The 20,162-nt window shown below is 49.1% G+C and overlaps 1 long non-coding RNA gene, 8 other non-coding genes and 2 pseudogenes across 9 annotated transcripts; all 11 read left to right on the top strand.

Annotated features, from left to right (window-relative positions):
* Nucleotides 1-8,308: 8,308 nt before the first annotated feature.
* LOC123148593 (uncharacterized) lies at nt 8,309-11,059 on the top strand. The gene is made up of 2 exons (XR_006474005.1): nt 8,309-8,456; nt 10,521-11,059. It is a non-coding gene; the product is annotated as an uncharacterized lncRNA (long non-coding RNA).
* On the top strand, nt 9,121-9,256 carry LOC123152192 (small nucleolar RNA snoR77). The gene has a single exon (XR_006476064.1). It is a non-coding gene; the product is annotated as a small nucleolar RNA snoR77 (small nucleolar RNA).
* Nucleotides 9,307-9,442, top strand: LOC123152230 (small nucleolar RNA snoR77). Its single transcript, XR_006476076.1, has one exon. It is a non-coding gene; the product is annotated as a small nucleolar RNA snoR77 (small nucleolar RNA).
* LOC123151818 (small nucleolar RNA R44/J54/Z268 family) lies at nt 9,513-9,606 on the top strand. Its single transcript, XR_006475868.1, has one exon. It is a non-coding gene; the product is annotated as a small nucleolar RNA R44/J54/Z268 family (small nucleolar RNA).
* LOC123151060 (uncharacterized) lies at nt 10,128-10,223 on the top strand (annotated as a pseudogene).
* LOC123152509 (small nucleolar RNA snoR137) lies at nt 10,319-10,464 on the top strand. Its single transcript, XR_006476219.1, has one exon. It is a non-coding gene; the product is annotated as a small nucleolar RNA snoR137 (small nucleolar RNA).
* LOC123151832 (small nucleolar RNA R44/J54/Z268 family) lies at nt 10,950-11,043 on the top strand. The gene has a single exon (XR_006475885.1). It is a non-coding gene; the product is annotated as a small nucleolar RNA R44/J54/Z268 family (small nucleolar RNA).
* A 1,121-nt stretch (nt 11,060-12,180) lies between the features above and the next one.
* On the top strand, nt 12,181-12,279 carry LOC123151023 (small nucleolar RNA Z103). Its single transcript, XR_006475458.1, has one exon. It is a non-coding gene; the product is annotated as a small nucleolar RNA Z103 (small nucleolar RNA).
* A 105-nt stretch (nt 12,280-12,384) lies between these two features.
* Nucleotides 12,385-12,479, top strand: LOC123151048 (small nucleolar RNA Z103). Its single transcript, XR_006475477.1, has one exon. It is a non-coding gene; the product is annotated as a small nucleolar RNA Z103 (small nucleolar RNA).
* Nucleotides 12,480-12,541: 62 nt separating this feature from the next.
* LOC123151036 (small nucleolar RNA Z103) lies at nt 12,542-12,636 on the top strand. Its single transcript, XR_006475467.1, has one exon. It is a non-coding gene; the product is annotated as a small nucleolar RNA Z103 (small nucleolar RNA).
* A 7,214-nt stretch (nt 12,637-19,850) lies between these two features.
* LOC123152273 (uncharacterized) lies at nt 19,851-19,955 on the top strand (annotated as a pseudogene).
* Nucleotides 19,956-20,162: the final 207 nt, after the last annotated feature.

Genomic DNA, 20,162 nt, shown 5'->3' with positions numbered 1-20,162 from the left:
CGGGGCTCTTCCCGGCACAGGACCTTCCGGTACAGATTTCTTTCCCCGCTTTGAGGCCTTGGCCTCCGGGTCTTCGGAAGCGGTCCTCTTCTCTCTCTGGAAGGAGGGACTCTCGATTCCTCCCTTACTGAAAGCCTCCGTGGCTGAGGTGGTAGATCCCTTGTGTCCTCCTTCGCCCTCCTCCGAAGGTGCAACCTCTAACATCTTGATTAACACGGGATCCTGCGTGGTCTCAGGGAGGGGGGCCGGACACCGTATCAGTTTTGCTTGCGCTATCCACTCCTGTCCAAGGGATAGCTGGTTAAAAGGAAAACCCACAGTAAATAAATGGACGATGTGTCCGGACACAGGGCTACTTACTTGAGTATCCGGGTGATTGTAGCTTAGGCCAGCATCCTCGGTCAATTCCGGACGCATCTCTTGCAATCTGAAGAACAGTTTGTACATCTCCGCGGGTGTCAAACCCATGAAGTGTTGAAGATCTCGTGGCCCCTCCGGATTAAATTCCCACAGGCGGAGGGGGCGACGTTTGCAGGGCAGTAGGCGCCGGATCAACATAACCTGTACCACTATGGCCAGATTGATCTCCCTTTCTTGGAGGCCTTGAATCCGGTCCTGCAACAGAGGAACGTCCTTGGACGGCCCCCAGTCGCGCCCCTTGTTGACCCATGACGTCAGCCGCTGTGGAGGGCCCGAGCGGAAGACGAGCGGCAGCCTCTGCCTGCTGCCCCTGGGAGCAGTGATATAGAACCACTCCTGTTGCCACAAGCCGAGCTCCTCCTGAAAGGAGCCCTCGAGCCATGGAGCATCGGCCCTCTTACTTATAACCGCCCCTCCGCACTCTGCCTGACGCCCCTCAATCATCTTCGGCTCCACGTTGAAGGTTTTGAGCCACAAGCCGAAGTAAGGGGTAGTGAGGAGGAAGGCTTCACAGACGACAATGAATGATGAGATGTGGAGGATAGACTCCGGAGCCAAGTCATGGAATTCCAGCCCATAGTAAAACATGAGCCCCCTCACGAAGGGATCCATCGGGAAGCCTAAACCCCGACAGAGGTGAGACACAAATACGACGCTCTCGCCAAGCTCGGGAGTAGGAATAACTTGCCCTTGGGCAGGCAGCCTATGCGAAATCTCGTAGGTTAAGTACATGGCATCCCTTAGCTTTAGCACGTCCTCTTCCATGACGGAGGAGGGCATCCACCGGCCTCGCAGGTCGGGGCCGGACATTGTCGAAGATTGAAGGTACCCGAATATGGAGCCCTGGGTGTTGGAACTCGGGGCGAGGGGCGGATTCGATAGAGGATTGAAGGAAAAGAACGGGCCTTGGTCTCATTATGAAGAAGGAGAATACCAAGAGCCGTCCCCGTGACCGTTTGGAACCCGCCTTCGATGGAGGGGGCGTGGCAACGGGCGTGGTTGGGTTACCCACGTCCGTATTGATGGGAATCCCGGAATAAGGGGAACATGATCTCTGCTTCGACAAGACGTGCCAAGGAAACCGCCTCGCTAAACGCGCGGAGGTGGAACAATAAAAACAATTCGAGTAAAGGCTTGGTAATGGTGTGACGTCACGCCACGAAATACGTCAGCAGATTGAACTTGTGTAATACTATTCTCTCTACGGTGGTACGTGGAATTTATTTTTGCAGAGCCGGACACTATCCTGGTGTTCACAATCTTCTATAAATTATTTGGAGGAAGAACCCGCCTTGCAATGCCGAAGACAACATGCGTGCCAAACTCATCGTCATTGAAGCCTGGTTCAGGGGCTACTGAGGGAGTTCCGGACTAGGGGGTGTCCGGATAGCCGAACTATCATGGTCGGCCGGACTCCAAGACTATGAAGATACAAGATTGAAGACTTCGTCCCGTGTCCGGATGGGACTTTCCTTGGCGTGGAAGGCAAGCTTGGCGATACGGATATGTAGATCTCCTACCATTGTAACCGACTTTGTGTAACCCTAGCCCTCTTCGATGTCTATATAAACCGGATGGCTTTAGTCCATAGGACGAACAACAATCATACCATAGGCTAGCAACAGTTCGGGACCCCCTACCGATCATCACGTAAGAATCTATCACACCCGATCATCACGTGGTGCTTCGAAACAATGAACTTTAGCAACGGCGCACAGTTAGCGGGAACACTTTCTTGAAATTATTATAAGGGATCATCTTATTTACTACCGCCGTTCTAAGTAAACAAGATGCATAAGCATAATAAACATCACATGCAATTATATAATAGTGACATGATATGGCCAATATCATATAGCTCCTTTGATCTCCATCTTCGGGGCTCCATGATCATCTTCGTCACCGGCATGACACCATGATCTCCATCATCATGATCTCCATCATCGTGTCTTCATGAAGTTGTCACGCCAACGACTACTTCTACTTCTATGGCTAACGCGTTTAGCAATAAAGTAAAGTAATTTACATGGCGTTCTTCAATGACACGCATGTCATACAAAAAATAAAGACAACTCCTATGGCTCCTGCCGGTTGTCATACTCATCGACATGCAAGTCGTGATTCCTATTACAAGAACATGATCTCATACATCACAATATATCATTCATCATTCATCACAACTTTTGGCCATATCACATCACAAGACAATTGCTGCAAAAACAAGTTAGACGTCCTCTAATTGTTGTTGCATCTTTTACGTGGCTGCAATTGGGTTCTAGCAAGAACGTTTTCTTACCTACGAAACCACAACGTGATTTTGTCAACTTCTATTTACCCTTCATAAGGACCCTTTTCATCGAATCCGCTCCAACTAAATTGGGAGAGACAGACACCCGCTAGCCACCTTATGCAACTAGTGCATGTCAGTCGGTGGAACCTATATCACGTAAGTGTACGTGTAAGGTCGGTCCGGTCCGCTTCATCCCACAATACCGCTGAAGCAAAATAAGACTAGTAGCGGCAAGCAAGTTGACAAGATCTACGCCCACAACAGATTTGTGTTCTACTCGTGCAATAGAGAACTACGCATAGACCTAGCTCATGATGCCACTGTTGGGGAACGTTGCAGAAAATAAAAATTTTCCTACGGTTTCACCAAGATCCATCTATGAGTTCATCTAAGCAACGAGTGATAGGAGTGCATCTACATACCTTTGTAGATCGCAAGCGGAAGCGTTCAAGAGAACGGGGTTGAGGGAGTCGTACTCGTCGTGATCCAAATCACCGATGACCAAGTGCCGAACGGACATCACCTCCGCGTTCAACACATGTACGGAGCGGATGATGTCACCTCCTTCTTGATCCAGCAAGGGGGGAGGAGAGGTTGATGAAGATCCAGTAGCACGACGGCGTGGTGGTGGATGCAGCAGAGTTTCGGCAGGGCTTCGCCAAGCAACTACGGGAGGAGGAGGTGTAGCAAGGGGAGAGGGAGGCGCCAAAACTTCAGGTGCGGCTGCCCTCCCTCCCTCCTCCTTTATATAGGCCCCCAGAGGGGGCACCGGCCCTAGAGATGGGATCTCTAGGGGGGCGGCGGCCAAGGGGGGTGGAGTGCCCCCCAAGGCAAGTGGAGGCGCCCCCTCCCCTAGGGTTCCCAACCCTAGGCGCAGAGGGGGGCCCGGGAGGGGGGGGGGGCGCACCAGCCCACCAGGGGCTGGTTCCCCTCCCACTTCAGCCCATGGGGCCCTCCGGGATAGGTGGCCCCACCCGGTGGACCCCCGAGACCCTTCCGGTGGTCCCGGTACAATACCGGTGACCCCCGAAACTTTCCCGGTGGCCGAAACTGCACTTCCTATATATAATTCTTTACCTCCAGACCATTCTGGAACTCCTCGTGACGTCCGAGATCTCATCCGGGACTCCGAACAACTTTCGGCTTCCTGCATACTGATATTCATACAACCCTAGCGTCACCGAACCGTAAGTGTGTAGACCCTACGGGTTCGGGAGACACGTAGACATGACCGAGACGGCTCTCCGGTCAATAACCAACAGCGGGATTTGGATACCCATGTTGGCTCTCACATGTTCCTCGATGATCTCATCGGATGAACCATGATGTCGAGGATTCAATCAACCCCGTATACAATTCCCTTTGTCAAACGGTATGTTACTTGCCCGAGACTCGATCGTCGGTATCCCAATACCTCGTTCAGTCTCGTTACCGGCAAGTCACTTTACTCGTACCGTAATGCATGATCCCGTGACCAGACACTTGGTCACTTTGAGCTCATTATGATGATGCATTACTGAGTGGGCCCAGAGATACCTCTCCGTCATACGGAGTGACAAATCCCAGTCTCGATCCGTGTCAACCCAACAGACACTTTCGGAGATACCTGTAGTGCACCTTTATAGTCACCCAGTTACGTTGTGACGTTTGATACACCCAAAGCACTCCTACGGTATCCGGAAGTTACACGATCTCATGGTCTAAGGAAAAGATACTTGACATTGGAAAAGCTCTAGCAAAACGAACTACACGATCTTGTGCTATGCTTAGGATTGGGTCTTGTCCATCACATCATTCTCCTAATGATGTGATCCCGTTATCAACGACATCTAATGTCCATAGTCAGGAAACCATGACTATCTGTTGATCAACGAGCTAGTCAACTAGAGGCTTACTAGGGACATATTATGGTCTATGTATTCACACGTGTATTACGATTTCCGGATAATACAATTATAGCATGAATAAAGACAATTATCATGAACAAGGAAATATAATAATAATCCTTTTATTATTGTTGATCAAGAAGGAGGTGACGTCATCCACTCCTTACGTGTGTTGAACGCGGAGGTGCCGTCCGTCCGGCGCTAGGATCTCCGGTGATTTGGATCACGACGAGTACGACTCCCTCAACCCCGTTCTCTTGAACGCTTCCGCTCGCGATCTACAAGGGTATGTAGATGCACTCCCCTCTCTCGTTGCTAGATGAACTCATAGATGGATCTTGGTGAACGTAGGAATTTTTTTATTTTATGCAATGTTCCCCAACACAAACGACGGGACTGCACGGTGGCTTAAAACGCGGCGTGTGCACCTAAGTGGGTTGGCAGCCTAGGTATCCCCGACCTTAGATGGCTGAATGTGTCCCTAGAGTCACGTTGGACATGGTTGCAGCGAGTGGACTCGGAGAGACTGTGGAAAGAGTCTAACATAAGTCTGCCGGATGGGGCGCTGGCTCTTTTCCACTCAGCATCACGATCGAAAGTTGGCAATGGACAATCAACATTATTCTAGGAAGATGGATGGCTTGAGGAATGTCATATCTAGGAGATCACACCGAACCTATATGGTTGGGTTCGGCGTAGGGCCACAAGAACTGTCCAAGCGGCGATCGTGGATGGAGCTTGGGCTAGCGACGTAGGTACGGACCTCGATGCTGTCATGTTACATGAGTTTTTGCACTTTGGATGAGGGTGGAGAGAGTGCAACTAGACCCTGACTCCAGGGATATGGTACGTTGGTCTTGGGAGAACAATGGGGAGTTCTCCGCGTGTTCAGCATATGAAGTAAAGTTTTGGGGAAGGGAAGTTGCACTAACGACATGGTTCATTTGGAAGTCGAGGCACTGCTACAATGCCGACTTTTCGCATGGCTTGCCCTATGAGATAGATGCTGGACCTCGGACAGGTTAGCCCGACGCGGACTACCACACCGAACTTCCTGCCCCCTGTGCAATCAGAGTGATGAAACCATCAAACATCTGTTGCTAGAATGTGTCTTCCCGAGAAAGGTATGGACCCATGTATGCACGGGTTTGGGTATGCCCGATTGGGCACCGGCTCCAGCGCCATCCTCAACACGTGGTGCACGACAACATCTGAGGGGAGCCAATGGCCTCGGGACACACACACCATCTTTACCCTGGTAATGTGGACATTATGAAAGCACCGGAACGACATAAGCTCCGACAGAGCCACGCTATCCATGCACAATTTGATGTCAGATCGAGCGGGAAAGCAGAGCTTGGAGCAGAGAGGGACTTCTAAGAGATGCAAGTGTTTCTTTCATTGCAGGGTTAGCTTGGTGGGCTAGTGTGGGCCTATGTGTGTTGTTGTGGGTGTGGATGTGGTGACGACCATGGCGCCCGTCATCCTTGTAAACACTGTGGGCAGAGGCTCTTCCCCCTCTCCTTCTTGAGAGAATTCCTTATTTGACACTCCCTTAAAATCACGTTCCTTATTTGACACTGGAAAAAATTTCTTCCCTATATGACCTATAGTCTTAATTTCTTTCCCTATATGACACTCTAGTTCATTTTGTACACGTGAAAAGACCTTTTTACCCCTGTACATAATGTGACCAGAAATATGTAGCATTGAGCCTAATTAGGGAAAATTCGTTTTTGAGAGTGAGCATAGCTGAACATGTTATCTCCTCCGTTGGTCTTTTTTGGGATGCGGGTGTATTCTGTATTCCTGAGCGCATGCATCCAATGTACTCCCTCCTTCCTAAATGTAAGTCTTTGTAGAGATTCCGCTGGGTGGACTACATACGGAGCAAAATGAATGAATCCGTACTTAAAATACATCTATATACATCCGTATGTAGTTCATAGTGGAATCTCTACAAAGACTTATATTTAGGAACGGAGGGAGTATTTAGAACGTATTCGGCTGTGTGTCTAGTTTCGGCTGTGTGTCTAGTTTCATGCGGTATCGTTTCCGCCTGTGACCGCGACGATTAATTGTATGATCTCCGTAATTATCCATCGGCTGCTGCTGCGTTCCAAGATGCCGCCGGCTGCAGTCAGGTATCGTGTTGTCGCCGCGGCGATTCCAATTCGCCCTCCGGCCGGCTGGAACAGCACGCCGCGCCGTAGTTCTGATCCCGTCGCGCTCATCAACTACCCCGGCCAGAAGTAGGTGTTCGTGGTTTCCCACAGCTGGGGCGTGATGATAGCTTGGACCTCGCATGGACATGGTGAAAAGATTGGTGGCCTTGTGCATCACATTCAGGGTCTGTTTGGTTGGAGACTACTGTGGCCAAGCCAAAGTGTGGCTAGCCACACAAGTATGGCAAGCCACACAAGTGTGGCTAAGAAATTGGACGCCAAACTTTGGCAAAAGTTGGCAAAAAAAATTGTCTCTTTGACAAGTGGGCCATAGAGGCAATAAAGTGTGGCAAGCCAAAGTGTGGCAAAAACCAAACACATGCTTGGCAAACTGTGGCTGCCAAATTTTGGCTTGGCAAATTGTGGCTGTGAACCAAACAGCCCCTCAGTCCTCGGAGTCTGACGAGAGAGCATGTGGTCTTGTGGATCAGTAGATAGCTTGATGGCTCAGTGTGGTCGTAGGGGAACTCTACTACATCTATCTACTCTGCATCCAGGTATATAAAACTCTCAAGACAAGCAAAGTTTCACAGTTGCATGGTGATGCATGCTGGCATGCTCCCATATTTAACACAATGTAGCATGGATCATTTCCACATATATGCTACTGCAAGTATACAATCTAACCGGAACAGTAGCAAATCGACTAGCATGACAATACATCATATCTGATGTCATATATGGATAACTCGACTGATTTGTTTTGGAACAACTATTATCTTGTACATATTTGTGGTCACATTATACATATGGGTAAAATGGTCTTTTCACGTGTACAAAATGCACTAGAGTGTCATATAGGGGAAAAAATAAGACTAGAGATCATATAGGGAAGAAAATTTTCTCCAGTGTCAAATAAGCAACACAATTTTAAGAGAGTGTCAAATAAGGAATTCTCTCCTCCTTCTTTACCTTTGGCATCAAGACGAGCAGAGTATCATTAATGCGTTCCGTTGACTCCGTTTCCTCCACAATCCTAAGAACCGCTTTGATTACCTGTCACTGCACCCAATGGCACTAAAACAACTGAGCGGGATAACCGTCTAGGCATGGCGTCTTAACCTCCTCCCGGCTGTACGACGCATTCAAAGTCTCATTCATAGCCGATGTAACTTTACGCGGCACCCCTTGTGACGTGAAAAGATTCACATAAAAAAATTATTGTCACTGTCTGCAGAGCATTTGTTGAAACAAGCGTTTTTTGTGTGGAGGGAATGTTGAAACAAGCCTTTTTAACCCAACGTTGGCTCTTTCTTTCTCCCGGGTGTGTGATTCTTTTGTTTCCAGGCTACTTCTTTTTTTAAGGGATTTTTGATTTTTTAGGCTACTTCTGCATGTAGATGGGCTCGCTACGTGCGTGGCCGGCCCTTGAACAGGCCGAACACCCCCTCCCCGGCCCATCGTATCTACGAACCCCTCCTCATCCTCCTCCTCTATTTATACGATCCGGTGAACAAACCCTAATCCCCACCCCGCCGCCGCCGCCGCCGGCGGCCGTGCTCCTTCCTTCAACATTTGCTTTCTTTTTCTTTCTTTTTTCTTGTTCGTTCCTGGTATTATCGATGCGATGAAGAGCTAGTTTCCATTGACCCGCCGTCTTCAACGGCGGCGGCGTGATGCTCACCTTTACTACTGGTTCGTATTCACCGAGCATCCACCCAGCCAGATCCCCCGTTCTTGTTTTGACGATTTACCTTTTTCTTTTCTCTCGATCCAAAGATCTATTCGTGATAGCTTCTTTTCTTTCTTTCCTGGTATTGATGCCATGAGGAGCTAGTTCCTATTGACCCGCCGTCTTCACTGGCGGCGCCGTGATGCTCATAGGTTTAGGGTTACCCGAGCATCTGTCCAGCCAGATCGCCCATTCTTCATTCAGATTCAGTTTTCTTTTCGTTTTCTTTCGGCGAAGATCCCAGCAGAGAGGTGTTGAATCTCCCTCGTTGAGGCCTCTCTAACAAATTTTTAATCTTCGCACAGTGACGAGACGCCGTGGATTTTGTGGATGTGTGATTTTCCTGGTTCTGTCACGTCTGTTGCCATGGATACATCTTTACCATTCTATGGTCAAAATCATCTGTTTTTCATCCGAGGGACCTATGGATGGACAGCCCTTCCCGTGCTGTGTCTACCAAGTTTGCCTTCGGAAACTACAAAGCAAATTGTTCTTCAACCATCTTGCTTCAAACTCTTTATTTTTTGTGAGATGGAAACGTTTGCTGACATTTGATTTATGTATAATCCAGTGAATTTTTGCTCCTTAATTTGAGTATGATAAAAGAGACCCAATGAGCGACGATTCAGGCAGCCCCTTTGTCTGATTCAATGGCAATGGAGGTGTTGCGTTGCTCGGAGAGTAAATCTTCTGCTCTTCAGATTAGCTGAGGGGGAGGCTCTGCTTCCCTCCTTGAAGCTTGTCTAGTAGTCTTAAGAACATCAACTAATTGTCCTTTGTTTAACATTATAGTTCTGTGACGAGCGACGATTCAGGCAGCCTCTTTACCGTTACAGTGGCATTGGAGGTGTTGCGTTGCTCGGAGAGTAAACCTTTTGCTCTTCAGATTAGCTGAGGGGAAGGCTCCGGCTTCCCTCCCTGAAGCTGGTCTAGTAGTCTCAAGAACATTATTATCAGTATGTTTCTCATACCTGATTTGATTTTTGACCTTTTTCTTAATTTTTGGTTGGTGATCCATGAAAACAGATGATGATAGCAAGACAGGGACATCAGAACCCTGAATTTCAGGGTTATGACAGACTACGTCTATAATGGGAATCTCTCTGATGTTTTCGATTTCCCCAAGTTAAATTGATCTGATTTTCTCTTTTCTATCATTATTCTTTGGAATATGGTCCTCTTTTTCTTGCAATTCAGAACTTGGATGGCAATGCTCAGGTCATGGTTGGCCTCATCAACAACATTGTCCATACATCAGTTATACAACTGGCAACTGAAGCTTAATAACATTTTCATGAATATGAACAGATGTTTATCCAAAAATTCTCAATAGGATAGGAAAATGGTGGACTGCTATACAGGAACAATGTACATGATCTTAACCCAAAGGCTTCCAGATGACCCTACAATGGCAATGTAGGTTTGATTCAATACGCCAAACATATCATTGCATGGTGCCTATAGAGCTTTGACACTAGCATACAGCTAAGGTTGGTCCAAAGACAACATCTGTTTACATCATTTGCAACTGAAGCTTAGCAAACTTGTGGAATATCAATTGTCAGCCTTATCTGTTGATACATCTGTGGAAATGTTCCGATGGGCAAATTTTTTTCTTGTACTGGAACTAAAAGCTGTCCGATGATGAGCAAACTAAATACTTTCGTTCTTCTGATGTGCTATCTCATGGCGCGGTGCGGAAGCAATTTGGAGACCTGAACTGAGGAAATGCTTGATTATATTGTTCTTACCATCTGCAAGTTTTGCAATTTTTTTCATGTTTTTTCTGTTTGTAGTCTGTGATGGAAAAAATGTTGTTGTGTTTGTTGCTTCACAACTGGAAGGATGGCCTGTTGATAACAGTTTGGTCATCCCGTAGAGGGAAGCATAGATGAATGGAAACACCGGCCAGCATTAAACAGCATGACGCTCTATCAAACTGTGTCATGTTACCTGTCTTCTGGCACATTTCTAATGCACATAGTACATTTTTTTATTTCTTGAAATTTTTGTTCTTGATTCTGTAGGTCGTTAATTTGGCGGAAGAAAGCCAGCATTACATGTGCTTTGGAGGATTAAACTTGCAGAAAGCTCAGTCGGTTTAGTTCGGTGATTATCAAACTAAAGTTCTGATGCGCTATCTCACAGTTTGGTGCGGAAGAACACCTATGTTTATCAACAGCATTATGCCTACCACAGATCATCATTACCAAAACAAACGATGAAACATATCATTCTGAATTTCTGATTGACAAAAGCAGTTTACAGATTAGCCGAGGGGGAGGCTCCGGCTTCCCTCCATGAAACATATCATTATTATCAGTATGTTTCATGTACCCAATTTAATTTTGTATTTTGACATTTTTATGTGGAATTAATGAACCACATGTTTTGGTTTCTCTAGTTTCCTCTCTCTTTGCTTTGCTGGCAGTAAATTTCTTGTTTGGGGATCAATGGAAGCAAATGATGATAACAAGACAGGGACATCAGAACCCTGAATTTCAGGTTAATGACAGACTACGTCTATAATGGGAATCTCTCTGATGTTTCTGATTTTCCCAAGATATATTGATCTGTTTTTATGTCTATTCTTTTTTCATTTTTTTCTCCTTTTCATTTTTCTTCATAATCCTGTTTGTTAACTTTTGGCTATTCGGATGTTGGATGTGAATACTTAAGCAGATCATGGTCACGACATTGTTACACCATTGGCAACTGAAGCTTAACAGACATGAATATGATCAGATATTTTGTATCGGAAAAACCGTGAACATGATCTTTAGCTGGCTCAAGGCTACTTTTATTCATAGGAATAGGAAAGATAGCAGATTGGCATACCTTGCCCATTTGAATCCTGTGGAAGCAAAACAAACGAATTGATCCAAGTGTTTCTTGATGGAAGCAAAAATACCTTGCCCATTTGAATCCTGTGGAAGCAAAACAAACGAATTGATCCAAGTGTTTCTTGATGGAAGCATAGGATTTTTGCACACATCTTCCCAAGAGCTTGCAACTATAAAAATCATGTAAAAATACTATGAATCACACACGGCCTTATAAACAGGATATTTGATTGAACATGATTATATGTTTTGCTTGAAAAAACAACCTCATGATCTTAACTGACTGAAAAAACAACTGAAGAATTGAAAGCAAATGTGTCATAGTGGCACAGCTATTTTTTTCATATATTTATAATAGTTCATTACAAACCATCAATAACTACAATTCTTACGTATCTAACAACTGAATGAGTAAATCCTCTGCTCTTCAGTGAGCTGAGGGGGAGGCTCTGCTTCACAACTCAGCTTGGTCATCCTGTAGAGGAAAGCATAGATGAATGGAAACACCGGCCTGCATAAACAGCATGACGCTTTATCAAACTGCGCCCTGTTTCCTGTCTTCTGGCACATTTTGTAGCATTAGACAATGTGCATATAGATTTTATTTTTATTTGTGATTTTGTTGTTTGTTCATGCATTCATTTGGTGGATGAGACATGATTTGGATTTCTTGATGTTTTGTTCAGTAAAAAATCAATTCTGGTGGTGTTTCATTTTTTTTTAAACAGAGGCAAAAGATTTGCCTCATCTATTAAATAAAAAGAGGATAGAGTTTGTTACAAGGGCACACTTTTACACGGCATGGAAGATTAGTTTCTGTTCTGAGATTGCGTTCTCGATTTGGATGGAAGTGAGGATACTTTCCCCAGCTTATCGACTATGATTATACTGTGCACAAATGTAATCCTTTATCAGAGGATTCCAAGCCAGAAAACTGATCCATTATTTGTTGGTATTTTACCTTTGTTTTCTCTGTTTGTATTTTACCTTCTTTTTCTCTCTCTTTTGGTATTTTACCTTTATTTTTCTGTTTGGATTTGTAAATTGAACGGAAGTGAGGATCCTTTACCCAAACGATCGACCATTTGTATACTGCGCGCAACTGTAATCTCACCGGGATTCCAAGCCAGAAATCTGATCCATCTTTGGTTATATTTGCCACCCAGTTTTTTTTATTTCGTTTGTTCTCACGAATGAGAAACTGAATGGAAGTGAGGATCCTTTCCCCAAATGAGCGACTATGATTATACTGTGCGCAACTGTAATCCCACCGGGATTCCAAGCCATTAATCTGATCCATTAATTTCTGCTTCCTTTGTCCTCTTTGTGCATTTTTTTTTGCTTCTTTTGGCAATTAGGGTTTAGGGTTTTGGCAATAACATTTCTGTTGTAATTCTGGTTCAGAGTTGCAGCGGAAACTAGTGTCTAGTTGGTTGAACTGTTCTACTACTGTTATTAAATTGTTTCTATTGGACTGTCTTGGATGCTGTTAGAAATCCAATTTCTTATGGCATTGTGCTGAAACCGAGAACCTGGACCGAGGGAACAGTAGTCCTTCCGGATGGATATATTAATCGGCTCGTCATCGCTAGATAATCCTCTTAGTCGGCCAGGCATGACGCGTTCTCTGCCTTGATAGTTATTGTCCTTGTGTATTAAAAGGTTCTGCATGCATAATAGGTGTCATTGGTTTGTAAATTAGTTCCAGTTTTTGGGTTCTGTTTTATGATGCGCTGAGGTGATGCTAAAACAAGTTGTTCCTGAGATTTTCTTTAAGGAATGCAAAATCTAATGTTTGTTTTCTTCTATACACTTGAGCATGTTTTAACCAGCACTCCATACCATATGATTGTAGCTTCTGCTATGAGTAGTTTTAGCAACTTGACATCTGATTTTTACCAAGAATGAAGTAGTTGCACTTAGTAGATGGGCTGAGCCAATGATTACGGACTAACAAACCATGAATAACTACATTATAAATGAGCAGCTACAACACTTTACCATAAAAGAATTGTACATGATCCAGTACCACCATCTCAAGGCCATGAGCTGCTGCTGCTTCTTTGATCCACTGCTCAGCTTTTATTCATGACTGATGACTTTGCCCTCTCGAAGCTTGCTGTGACCTGCAATCATCGGAAAATGGTTAATTATCTTCCTTTAGACACAAACATGCACTTTGATTCTTGGCCTGCAGTTGCCCTCTTTGTTATCCTAATTCACCTTCTCTGAATTTCCTCTTTGCTATCTGAACTCACCTTTTTGCTCTGTCTTTTCTGAATCCTCAACTGCTGTGATGGTTTTCTGTTTCGCCTGCTCTCTTCTTTCCTGAGGCATCAAACTAGTACATAGGTATTTGTTCATGATTGTCTTAGCAGCGATTCAGAGTCATCACACTTCAGTAAATACTAAAATACTTTAGAAGCAAGACATTCATAAGTAACCTACTTACCATCTCTTCCAACCGATCTTTCTTCAGGAGATAATGGGCGCAAAAGAAATTCTACATCATTCAGTGATTCAGCCAGATTCACAGTAGCTCTATTAACTTTGTTTAAAACAATGCAATAGCTTTGTACCATGGTGGAAAACTCCTCAGACTTTATTGGCTTTCTCCTTCGACAAAAGTATCCTCAGAATCAACTCTCTTCTCTCTTGAGTTGGAGGTCAACCGTGGTTCTGTTTAGAATGACAGATAGGAGCAAATAAGTACCATCTCATCATTCAACGACCACACCATATGTTCATCAGTCATCTCGCCTGAAACTCTTGTATTCTGGTGAGATGGAAAGGTCTGCTTATATTCAATTTAAGTTTGGTGAAAGAAGTTCAGGCAGCCCCTTTGCCCGATTACGATGACTTTGTTGTGTCAAACTTGTCTCCGAAGGCTGCATGTCGGCAGCATGCATGCACCAGGGTAGTGTTACTTAGCTACGAAGGGAGTAGCAGTAAGTTTGCAAGACCATTTTGTTTTTTCTACTATTGTAGATCAGCATAGCGTGCAGGTCGGCAAGTCGGTAAGAAGCCGTAGCTTACTAGTTAAGGTAAGTTTGTGACGTAAGTGCTTAGCTAAGAGCTAGCGGATATTTTAGCCCATAGTCGGTTTGTAAGCACTACATAAGGGGCAGCACTCCACCCGGTTGTAGCATTCCATTCCAAGCATTTTGAGCTTCATACAACTAGTATCCTGTGAGCGTTTTTCCTCCTCGTGTGTGTGTCTTGCCTTGCACTAGTGAGTGTGTGTTACTAGTGAGCTGAGTGCAAGTACTATCAGTAGCGGGTAGCCACGACCCTCTGGTCTCAGTAGTTCGGGTCAACAATTGGTATCAGAGCCTCGGGTTATGCCGAAGCATATGCCGAAAGGAGGCGTCGCCGATGACGGTTCCAAGACCGCCGAGCAGAGCTCAGCTGAGGACACCCGTGCGGTGGACGCGCTTGCGCTGCGAGGCAGGCCGGGAGGTGAGCTAGGTGCGCCACGCTCCGTGCGAGACGTGGGCATGTCCAGCACCTCCTCCCCCCTCCTCACGCGGACCAACTACCCCAGTTGGTCGGTCATGATGAAAGTCATCATGGAGGCGCGGCATATGGGGAAAGCCGTGGAAACCGGCGATGTCGAGTACGAGGAGGATCGGCTGGCAATGGAGGCGATCTTGCGCTCCGTCCCAGAGGAGATGGTGCTCACCCTTGGCGCCAAGAAGACGGCCAAGGAAGCATGGGAGACCATCAAGACTCTGCGCATCGGCGTGGAGCGCGTACGGGAGTCGAAGGCCCAGACCTTGCGCCTCCAGTACGAGGAGATCCGGTTCAAGGCCGGTGAACAAGTCGATGACTTCGCCTTGCGGCTGCAAGGTCTCGTCAACGAGCTCACAATGCTCGGAGATCCCATCGACAACAAGATGGTGATTCTCAAGTTTCTCCGCGTCGTCCCCAGGCAGTACAAGCAACTGGCCTGGTCCATCGAGAGCTTGGTGGATCTCTCCACCATGACGATCGAGGAACTAGTAGGGCGGCTGAAGGTCGTCGAGGAGCGTGGCGACGACGCCAACAACCGTGCTGGCGGCGAACTACTGCTCACCAGGGAGCAGTGGGACGCGCAGCTTCAGCAGCGCGGCCGCGACGGCTCTTCCGGCAGTGGGGGAGGCGCCCCCACGGGAAGCAGAGGTCGCGGCAGAGGCAGAGGCCGCGCCCAGAGCGGTGGCGGCAACCGCGGTCGCAGGCCAAGCCAGGCAGGGCGAGGCGCTGGCAACGGTGGCAAGTGCCGCTACTGCAACATGCCGGGTCACTGGATCCGGGATTGCCACAGGAGGAAAGCCGACGAGGCAGCCGCGGCAACGGCAAACCTCGTCCAGGCTGACGTGGATGGTGGGCCGGCAATGATGCTGGCAAGAGTCGAGCCCGTGCAGGAGAGCTCAGCGTCTCCCATGACCACGGCCCCGACATCCACCCATTCCGTGTAGGAGGCACGGAGCCCGTCCACGGGAACCATCACTCCAGTGACAGGCCACACCTCGACAATGACGTTCTCGGGGCCTGTCGACTGGGAGGCGATGAAGGCTCGGGTGTGGGGGAGCCACACCCCGGCGACGGCGTCCCCGAAAACCTCGGGACCCGACAAGATCGCGCAAGTTGGCGCGGCAACGACGCATATGGCGGACCATGCTCCGACCATGATGCTGGCGACCATCGACTCCGTGCAGGAGCGCACGGAGACTCAGGTCAGCCACACCCCGACAACAAAGTGTTCGGGCTCCACCGTGTTGTCGGGAGATGGCTCCCTGACAACGGCATGTGCGTGCGGCTACGTCTTCCTCAACGAGGAGAGAGTCGTGACCACACCCACGCTTGCAGGCGGCAAGCAAAGTGAGGGTTGGTTCCTCGACACCGGCGCCACGAACCACATGACTGGTTCGATCGATGCGTTCGCGGAGCTGGACCGCTCAATCACCAAGAAGGTGCGGTTCGCGGACGGATCCGTGGTGGAGATCCACGGGCGCGGGACCGTCGTCTTCGCCGACAAAGGGGGTGATCACAGAGCGTTCACGGACGTCTACTTCATCCCGGCGCTCACGAGCAGCGTCGTGAGTGTTGGACAACTCGACGAGGGCTGGTTCAACATCGGCATCCGGCGCGGTGTTCTCACCGTGCACGACCAGCAGAAGAGGCTGCTCATCGAGGTTACCCGCTCGCCGAACCGCCTCTACAAATTCTTCTTTCAACCCGTGCATCCTGTGTGCCTTGCCGTGGGCCATGTATCCGACGCGTGGCGTTGGCATGCCCGGCTAGGACACCAGCACTTCGACGGCTTGCGAAAGATGGCACAAGGCAACCTCGTTCGTGGGCTACCTCACATCAAGCACGCCGACGAGCTGTGTGATGCATGTCTTGCGGGGAAGCAGCGGCGTCTGCCGTTTCCCGAGAAGGCACGCTATCGGGCGCAGAAACCCCTGGAGCTGGTTCATGGGGACCTCTGCGGCCCAATCACCCCGGCAACGCCAGGAGGGCGTCGCTACATCCTGCTGCTCGTCGACGACTATAGCAGGTTCATGTGGGTGCTGCTCCTCGCCTCCAAGGACGAGGCGGAGCAAGCCATTGTCAAGCAGCAAGCGGCAGCAGAGGTCGAGTGCGGCCACAAGCTGCGCGTGCTGCGCACGGACCGTGGCGGCGAGTTCACGTCGGCCACGTTCTACAAGCACTGCGACGAGAAAGGGGTGCAACGTCACCTCACAGCCCCTTACTCGCCGCAGCAGAACGGCGTCGTCGAGCGGAGGAACCAGACAATGCTTGGGATGGCACGCTGCATGCTCAAGGCAAAGCAGGTGCCGAGCACGTATTGGGGGGAGGCCGTGCTCACCGCCGTCTTCATCCTCAACCGCTCCTTCACAAGGAGCGTCGACGGAAAGACGCCTTACGAGGCGTGGTATGGGAGGAAGCCAGATGTACGCTTCCTCCGTACCTTTGGCTGCGTCGGGCACGTCAAGATGACGCGCCCACAGCTGAAGAAGCTCGACGACAGGAGCACCCCAATGGTGTTCATGGGCTACGAGACGGGCTCTAAGGCGTACAAGATGTATGACCCCGTCTCAAAGCGTGTGCATGTCTCTCGTGACGTCATCTTCGACGAAGACGCGCGATGGACTTGGGAGGCGTCGGGGGAGGCCCCGGCAAGCAGTTCCTTCACTATGGAGTACCCGATGTACTCTACAACCCCGAGAAGCAAGACCTCGGGAATTGCCACGCCGGGAAGCCCGGGAGGTGTGGTTCCGGGAACCGCAACCCCGAGAACACCGTCCCCGGGTATGGTGTCCCCAGACACCCCGACATCAAGCAAGGTGGTTCCCGGGAGGCTGTTCGCGACTCCGCCAACAGCAAGGTCAGAGTTGTTCGACGCCGACGACAGTGTTGGCGCCCCCCACAGGTTTCGGCGCATGGGGGATCTCCTCGGCGAGGCTGCGGCAACACCGCAACAGCCCGAGGATAAGGACGCTGATGACGACGAGGTCTTGCATCTGTTGGCCGGCGAGGAGCCGACCACGTTCGCGGAGGCCGAGCAAGAGGATTGCTGGCGCCACGCGATGCTGGACGAGCTGGCATCGATCAACGACAACGCCACTTGGACACTCACCACACTGCCTGCTGGGCACCGAGCCATCGGGCTCAAGTGGGTGTTCAAGGTAAAGAAGGACGAGCACGGTGCCATTGTCAAGCACAAGGCGCGCCTCGTCGCAAAGGGCTACGTGCAGCGTGAGGGAGTGGACTTCGAGGAAGTCTTTGCTCCGGTGGCAAGGCTGGAGTCGGTACGGCTCATCCTTGCCGTGGCCGCTCACCGCGGGTGGGAGGTACACCACATGGATGTCAAGTCGGCATTTCTCAACGGTGACCTTAACGAGGAGGTGTACGTCTCCCAGCCACCCGGGTTCGTTGCAAAGGGCCACGAGCAGGGCGTGTATCGACTATACAAGGCCCTGTATGGTCTCCGGCAAGCCCCAAGGGCGTGGAACGCCAAGCTCGATGCAAGCCTCGCATCCCTTGGGTTCTCACGCAGCGCTTCTGAGCATGGTGTGTACTCGCGTGGCACCGCGAACACGCTGCTCATCATCGGCATCTACGTCGACGACTTGGTCATTACCGGGGCAGAGCCTAAAGAGGTTCAACGCTTCAAGGGAGAGATGCATCGTCTCTTCAGCATGAGCGACCTTGGGCTGCTCCGTTACTACCTCGGGCTGGAGGTGTACCAGGAGGGTGGTCGCATCATGATCACACAGACGGCCTACGCCACCAAGATGCTCGAGCGAGCAGGCATGAAGGACTGCTATGCTGTACATGCTCCAATGGAGGCACGGCTGAAGCTCAGCAAGGAGAGCCCCGAGAAGGCGGTGGATGCCACACTCTACCGTAGCATCATCGGGAGTCTCAGGTACCTCGTGCACACCCGACCGGACATAACGTTTGTTTCGGGTACCTGAGTAGGTTCATGGAAGCTCCGGCAAGCGATCACCTGGCTGCCGTCAAGCACCTGCTCCGGTACATCGCGGGTACGCTCACGCATGGATGCGTGTATCGTCGTGGCGACGGCGAGAGCTTGGTCGGGTACAGCGACTCCGACCACGCTGGTGACGTGGACTCTCGAAAGAGCACCTCAGGCATACTATTCCTTCTCGGGAATAGTCCCGCCAGCTGGCAATCGGTGAGGCAGAAGGTTGTCGCTGTATCTTCGTGCGAGGCAGAGTACATCGCGGCAGCTACAACGGCATGTCAGGGGATTTGGCTTGCTCGCCTTCTCGGCGAGATGCTGAATCAGGACACCGCCCCTGCGCTCATCTTCATCGACAACAAGTCGGCGATTTCCCTCTGTAAGAATCCAGTGCTTCACGACCGCAGCAAACACATCGATCTCCGCTATCACTTCATACGTGACTGCGTCGTGAAAGGCTCGGTGATCGTGGAGTTCATCAGGGCTGGTGAACAGAAGGCGGACATCCTGACCAAGTCACTTGGTCGTGTCCGGTTCCAGGAGCTGCGTGACAAGGTCGGGATCATCGACACCAAGCTCCTTCGACAAGATTGAGGGGGAGAATGTTGTGTCAAACTTGTCTCCGAAGGCTGCATGTCGGCAGCATGCATGCACCAGAGTAGTGTTACTTAGCTACGAAGGGAGTAGCAGTAAGTTTGCAAGACCATTTTGTTTTTTCTACTATTGTAGATCAGCATAGCGTGCAGGTCGGCAAGTCGGTAAGAAGCCGTAGCTTACTAGTTAAGGTAAGTCTGTGACGTAAGTGCTTAGCTAAGAGCTAGCAGATATTTTAGCCCATAGTCGGTTTGTAAGCACTACATAAGGGGCAGCACTCCACCCGGTTGTAGCATTCCATTCCAAGCATTTTGAGCTTCATACAACTAGTATCCCGTGAGCGTTTTTCCTCCTCGTGTGTGTGTCTTGCCTTGCACTAGTGAGTGTGTGTTACTAGTGAGCTGAGTGCAAGTACTATCAGTAGCGGGTAGCCACGACCCTCTGGTCTCAGTAGTTCGGGCCAACAGACTTTAGTTTGGAGAGTAAATCTTCTGATCTTCAGATTATCTGTGGGGAAGGCTCCTTGAAGCTGGTCTAGTAGTCTTAAGAACATTATTATTTGTTTCATTCAATACTCAATTTTTTTGTTGGCCAATGGTAAAAACCATATGAATCTTTGACCTGTTCGGTTCAACAATTCAGTTCATGGTGCATTATGCGTACATCTAGATACAAGATCAGCCCCCCCTCCCCCTTTATCGAAATAAACAATGAACATGATCTTAACTTACTTGCAGTGAACATGCTCAGACCTTTTTTCA

The sequence above is a fragment of the Triticum aestivum genome, chromosome 1B, assembly GCF_018294505.1.
Source record: "Triticum aestivum cultivar Chinese Spring chromosome 1B, IWGSC CS RefSeq v2.1, whole genome shotgun sequence".
Lineage (NCBI taxonomy): Eukaryota > Viridiplantae > Streptophyta > Magnoliopsida > Poales > Poaceae > Triticum > Triticum aestivum.
This window is presented reverse-complemented; position numbering and strand designations above follow the sequence as displayed.